The following is a 6,288-nucleotide window of genomic DNA, read 5'->3' on the forward strand; positions in this document are numbered from 1 at the left end:
AAATTATTTCATTCCCTGCAGGGCTTTTTCATTCTAGCCTTGTCAACAGCCAGGTAAAGTCTGGGTTATACCTGACATGATGACACTGCAGCCAAAAAACAATTTACTGGTAAATCCTCACTGCATCAGTCACATGACTGCAACATGACCAATCACTGACCAGTATCTGTGTCGACCAGTTTATATGAGAAATATTTTCTTTTCATCTTGAACTGAGCTAAACTAGAACTTCTAAGTGTTTTGATACAGTTTGTAGGTGTGAGCCATTCTGATGAAAAAGAGTTAAATCAGAATATTACCAGCTAATGTGCAGTGCCACACTCTGTTTAAGTCAGTGTAAATGAGTAAAATCAGATTCTCCACGAAAGAGTACTAGAGCTTTATATCAAGCTCTGATCAAAATTACCGTAAGATAGTTCAATCAAATTTCAAACTTTCACATAATTTCATCAAACAGTGAGCAACAGTAGCAACCACATGTTTGCATTTTGAGGTGTGCAATGATGTCATCAACTAGAAAGTCTCCTGTGGCCTGTACATACTAGATCTTCATTGAATTTTCCTTTTTAGAAATATTAGTAAAATCAGGAAGAACAAATAATATCCTTCACATCAAATTATGGAAGTGTTTGGCATATTTTACGGCAGATCAAGGACCAAGCAAAGATGGAGGTCGGGGACACGCTGACCCTTGGGCACATCCAGGGTGTGCGGGTTGAATATGGGAGCTATGCTCAGCAGCTCAACTCGGAATTCCGTTTTGCGGTGAGTGTTGCACTTGTCTCGGACCGTGATGGTGAAATGGTGGTGATGTGAATGTGAACTTAGGAGGAGGAGGAAGAGGAAGAAGAGGAAAGAGAGAAGAGGGGCAAATGATACAATGGAGGAGGAGAAAAAGGAGGAGACGAAGAAGAAGGATAAAAAGGAGATGGAAAACAGGAAGGAGAATTAAGGAAAATGTAGGAGAAGAATAAGAACTACAAGAAGAAGGTGGAGGAGGAGAAGAATGAGAAGAAAAGAAAATGAAGGAGTTTGAGAAGGAGAGGAAATAAGGGAAAGTAGAAGAAAAAGAAGGAGAAGCAGAAGTAGAAGAGGGAGAAAAAGGAGTAGGAAAGTAAACAAAGGAAGAAGGAAGAGAAGGACAAGAAGGACAGAGGAGGAGGAGTAGAACAAAAGTAGGAGGAGGTTAAGAAGAGAAAAACAAAGAAACATGATAACAGCTATACCAATGATGATAGTTTGTGAGGACAACGGTGATGATAATTATGAAGAGAGTTTATGGTGAGGCAAGTATTGATAGTGATATTAATCACATTTATCAAGAATAAAGATTCAATTTCCTGTTGTTCAACCTGGAAACAATTTTATTTGCAAGAAGACGTCTTTGATATCTACAGTATATCACCTGCTGTCAATTTATTTGTTGAAGTCAAATGCTGTATTGCTATTTTCAATACATTTAGATGGTTGTAGCTGGATCTTTCTGACTACTTACCTTGTTACTTTTGTTGAATGATGATAGATCCTAATTTGATTTGATATCCATACTTGCCTTATAAGCAGAATCAGTGCCAAATAGCATTTGCTATAACTGATTACCAGTCAGTTTAATTGAAGAACTAATTAAGCCATGTGTTTGAGATTGTATCATGGTTGCATTGAAAAGTTTCCTCATGTGAATGTAGCAAAGGACTCTTCATGTGAGTGTTGAATAAACATTATCTCACCACACTTTTCTCATGGTAAGTATTCTTATACATGTTCATATTCAATCTTTCTGTTTTTGCATTATACATGATTTTGCAGTTGGAGCATGTGGATAACACAAAGGTGAAGTCGGCTAAGGCAGCCAAATTGAGCCCTTCGAAGAACTCGTCGGAGTCGCTGAAAAAGCAGAAGGGAAAACTGCTTCGCTCGCCCAATCACAAGAGGAGTGGAGATGAGACCTCCGCTTCAACGGCGCCAAGGGCTGCTCAGGATGTGCCTCCCCCGCCTCCGATGATGCACCAGCCCGTCGTGCGGGTCGTGGAGTCAAAGGACACGGACCGCGTGATGCCGATCGCAACCGAGGCTGCGGGGGCGGAAATGAGGATGATTCACGGTGATGACGGGAAAGTCACTTTCATTTATTCCTTCCCGGTCGGAAGCTGCGGAGCCAGTCCCACTGATAATGATTCCCTCAATAGGAATGCAGTGGATGGAGAGAGAGCGAGGGGGAGGGGGGTAGCAGACGGGGCGGAGGGAGCAGACGAGGCGCGACGCGACAAGAAGAACCAAAATGCGAAAGCGGCTGGCAATTCCGCCGAAGCAGTCTTTGAGTTTGAGTCTGAACCCGGTGAGTAAACAGATGCATTTTTTAATTTATTTTTTAAGCAAAATCCCACTCCAGATGTAAGTTGAATTTGATAGATAAAGAAAAAGCAAGTACAGAAGAACATGCGTGTGACATACTGTAAATGCACTAATTTTTTCGGGCATGACTTTTTGCGCATTTCACACTACTTTTGGCCAGCATGAATTCTAAAACCCACAGTTAGTATCTTCACAATTTTCTCTGCACATTTTGAATGGGTTGACAATTGTGCAGCGCGAATTCAAGAACACGCGAAGATGTTTTTTGAGCTGCAAAGCGCGAAAAATTATTCACGCGAAAGTAAGGACATTTACAGTACATTATGTACAGCTATTACATGCTGATAGCAATTTGGCCACTAACCTGTCTATAGAGGACACTCATCTGTAATGGTCAGTTCATACATTCATGTTCACATCGTGTACCTAGAGTGTCTTCTATGTACAGGTTTGATTGTATCATGTGGTTTACCTGCTGTGTCAGTCTGCTGTTTATTCCTCGTAAAGCTGAGTTTCCTCTAAATGGTGCATGCTCTAATGTTATCTCATCATTACAAGGAAGCTTGGTGAAAACATGTTATACTCAGTTGTACTTCCTCCTTATTCACTGGTGTTGAGTTTCTGGAATATCTAGTATTCTACTTTGTAATTATGTAGCATATTACTGTAACATATCCAGTTGACTATGCCAAGTCTGTATCTACCTTTCAACACTTCCCTCTGTCGCTTCTGTATTTAATTTCCTCTTTTGCCAACTTAATAAATTGCATTCTCATGAAAACTCTAAAATAACCAGAATGGATTATTATCCCCGAATGGAAAGGTGCATGACTTCGGCAGTGATTCAATATTTCTTATGTGACCGTGCATCACAAAACTAACAAAAAGTCGCACACACTGATTTTGTGTGAGGACTGAAAATAGGTGAAATGGGTCAACCGAGCCGATTTTGACATTTTCATATTTTCTGTAAGAGCAAGTCTTCTTCTACATTATGCTAAATTTTTAAGATCATAAAACGGGCAGGAAAGTTTGTGTTTAGCAGTATCTCGAACATGTTTTGGCAGAATAGTGTGATTAAGTGTGTCTTTAGAATCCCCTTTTCATTTCTTTAAAACCTTGTACACACTCTTCACTTTCAACTCCTATAACTTTTGAAAGGATGAAGCTACTGCTTTGAAAGTTGGCATTAATTAAGGACAGAATGTGTTAATGAGGCATGCTTAATTTCAGTTTAATCTGATAATCCCTTCATTGTTGTTACTCTGGTGGTTTACATCCTATTTTTTGTCCCATTCATGGCACAGCCAGCACGGCTTGGTAAAGATTGAGTGCTTGAATAGACACTGTACTTCAAAGACTCTTTTCTCAGTTCACACTTTTCCTGAGTGTGTGCTTTCTTTCCAATATTTAGATAGGTTAGGATTGACTTGAGTTATACATCATTTTAAAGCTTAAAGTCTGCTCTTTTAGAATATGCTCTTAACTACAATTTCATGTCTGGCGACTTTCTGTTTGTTTTGTGATGCAGGGTCACATATGATGTAAATTTTGTGTTCATAACACCAGGATAACTTCAGCACAATCCAGAAGGGATGGCATATTGTAACTGGGGCGACAAGACCTTGTACATGTATAATGTTGAATGTTTGGGAGAGCAAAAAACAAAACAAAACATGGTAGCCAAAGCACTATATCAAATGGGCTATCCTTTCCTTTGCCATGCCGAGCTGGCTTCAGTTTTTGGGTAAGAAAGCTGGGATTTTGACAGGATATCTGACCATTCAAAAAAGTCATTTCACCGAAATGTGAGATACCAGTCTTGTCACCCCAGTGACAATATATGTTTATTCTATTGATCCAGTTTCAAGGGCAGAAGTTATTCCACAATATGTAGTGTTGCATAGAAAAAAGAAGTCATCAAAAACATTTTGTGTGTGTGTGTACGTGTGTGTGTGTGTGTGTGTCGCATATTCATAATCAGCTTGTAGTTTCATGTTTTTTTCTCTCTGTACTTCTGAATGACCAGGGGCATGTTTTGCTTAGCTCTAAAATCAATCCTGTAAGGTCAATTCAACTGATCTTACAGACAGTTCTAGGATCAGTCAGTCTTCAGAAGTTAAGGAACTGTTTCACTGAGCCATTTTGGAACAATATCTTGCGCCCACCTTGTCACATTCTAGAATACATCTTGAATGACTGTATACTTTCCAACTAGATATGATCTGCGTCTGTCCGAACTGTGGGTTCATCGTTTGGCTTGATGTAGTTCCCATGTTAGTGAAACAGGGCCCAGGAATAACCAACCTATCGAAACATTGTTTGGCCACGAATTTAGCAACACACAAAAATATTGCCGTGTACAGAATATTGGCGAAGCGAACAGTGGCCTCGGTGTCCAATTGTGAAAATAACATTTCCCAAAAATGTCTGTGACCTTCTCATTAGCGAAAATGTTTGTACCCGAGAATGACAGCTTTTACAGTATGCCATTTCTGCTTTTGGGATTGTCACCTATGTTTATAGACGCAGACAACGAAGAGGAGGTGGCTGCCATCCAAGATAGAGTCAACGCCATTTGTCAGATGGAAATCAGCAGCGGGGCGGGCTCCACTTCCTCGTCGAAAAAGAAGTCTGAAGCGACGACTTCGCCGAGGGCAACCAAGGGCAAGTCCTCACAGAAGGGAGCCGCTTCCTCTTCCACAAGTGCCAGAGGAAGAACTAAGAGGAAAGGTGAGCATGGCCTGTGTAATCGTTAATTCATTGGTCCATCCACGCTTTAGTAATGGATGCAGGGCTCAACATGAAGCGGTGGCTCAGTGGTCCGATGACCCGAGACCACCAGAAGTAGATGTTGGGCCACCATTTTTAAGAAGAGATACGTACGTGGATTGTCCCACCTTTTATTAGGACCATTGTGTTTTACTTTGTTTTTGGATATCTCAACCATTTCAAAACTGATTTTCATCTCATAAACTTTTAATTCCTCTTAGAATTGTGTGCTCTTTAATATTTCATGTGAGTGGTTTCTAATAATCTCACAAAAAGTTATAATCTGAATCCCCATCTCAACCAAAACTATACCATCCCTTTGAAATTAAGATGTTGCCCAGATTATGTAGGGCATAATGTGAGTCCACACTCTAGAAGTTGTACTATGTAAACTTCTTACAAGGCCTGGCTGCTATTTCTGAGAGGGGCAAGATCTCTGGGCATTATTGAAGCAACACAAAATAAGCAAAACCTCTTTCGATGCAACCAGAGTTTGCCAGATGCAGATGCGCAGGCAGAGAATATGTGCTGAATGTTTCAGAGAAAATAGTCTGCACTACAGCAATAAAAAGTATTGCAGCTGATTGACAAATTGAACTACATCGACGTAAATAAGCACTGAATTGATCAGTGTTTTAGTAGTAGCCATGATAAAAAAAAAAATCATGGGCATACCTACTCGAGCAGGATTTGAACGTACGACCTGATCTCTGGACAGGCGTCGTCTCCACTAGACCACCTATGTAGCTTCTGCCCGACAGCAAGTGTTGGTTTTAACCCTTACAGCATGCTGCGGGTACTGCATAATTATTCAAGTTCATGAAATTCTTCCGTTGAGATGTTTTTCATTGAAACTGATTGACAAATTGCCCTACATCGACGTAAATAAGCACTGAATTGATCAGTGTTTTAGTAGTAGCCATGATAAAAAAATTAAAAAAATATGTCGATGTAGGGCAATTTGTCTACGATCAGTTGCAATGAAATACATCTCAATGGAAGAATTTCATGAATTTGAATAAAAAATAAGTACCGTAGCCTCTCCGTGCCCCTCTATAAGGAGCATTCCAGACGATTTTCATAATTTCACATCATGTAGTACATAAATCAACAGTTCCATGTGCAGATTTGTGGAATTTTTTGTGGTTCTTGAGCAGAGAAACA

Source organism: Diadema setosum, chromosome 15 (genome assembly GCF_964275005.1).
Source record: "Diadema setosum chromosome 15, eeDiaSeto1, whole genome shotgun sequence".
NCBI classification, from domain to species: Eukaryota; Metazoa; Echinodermata; class Echinoidea; order Diadematoida; family Diadematidae; genus Diadema; species Diadema setosum.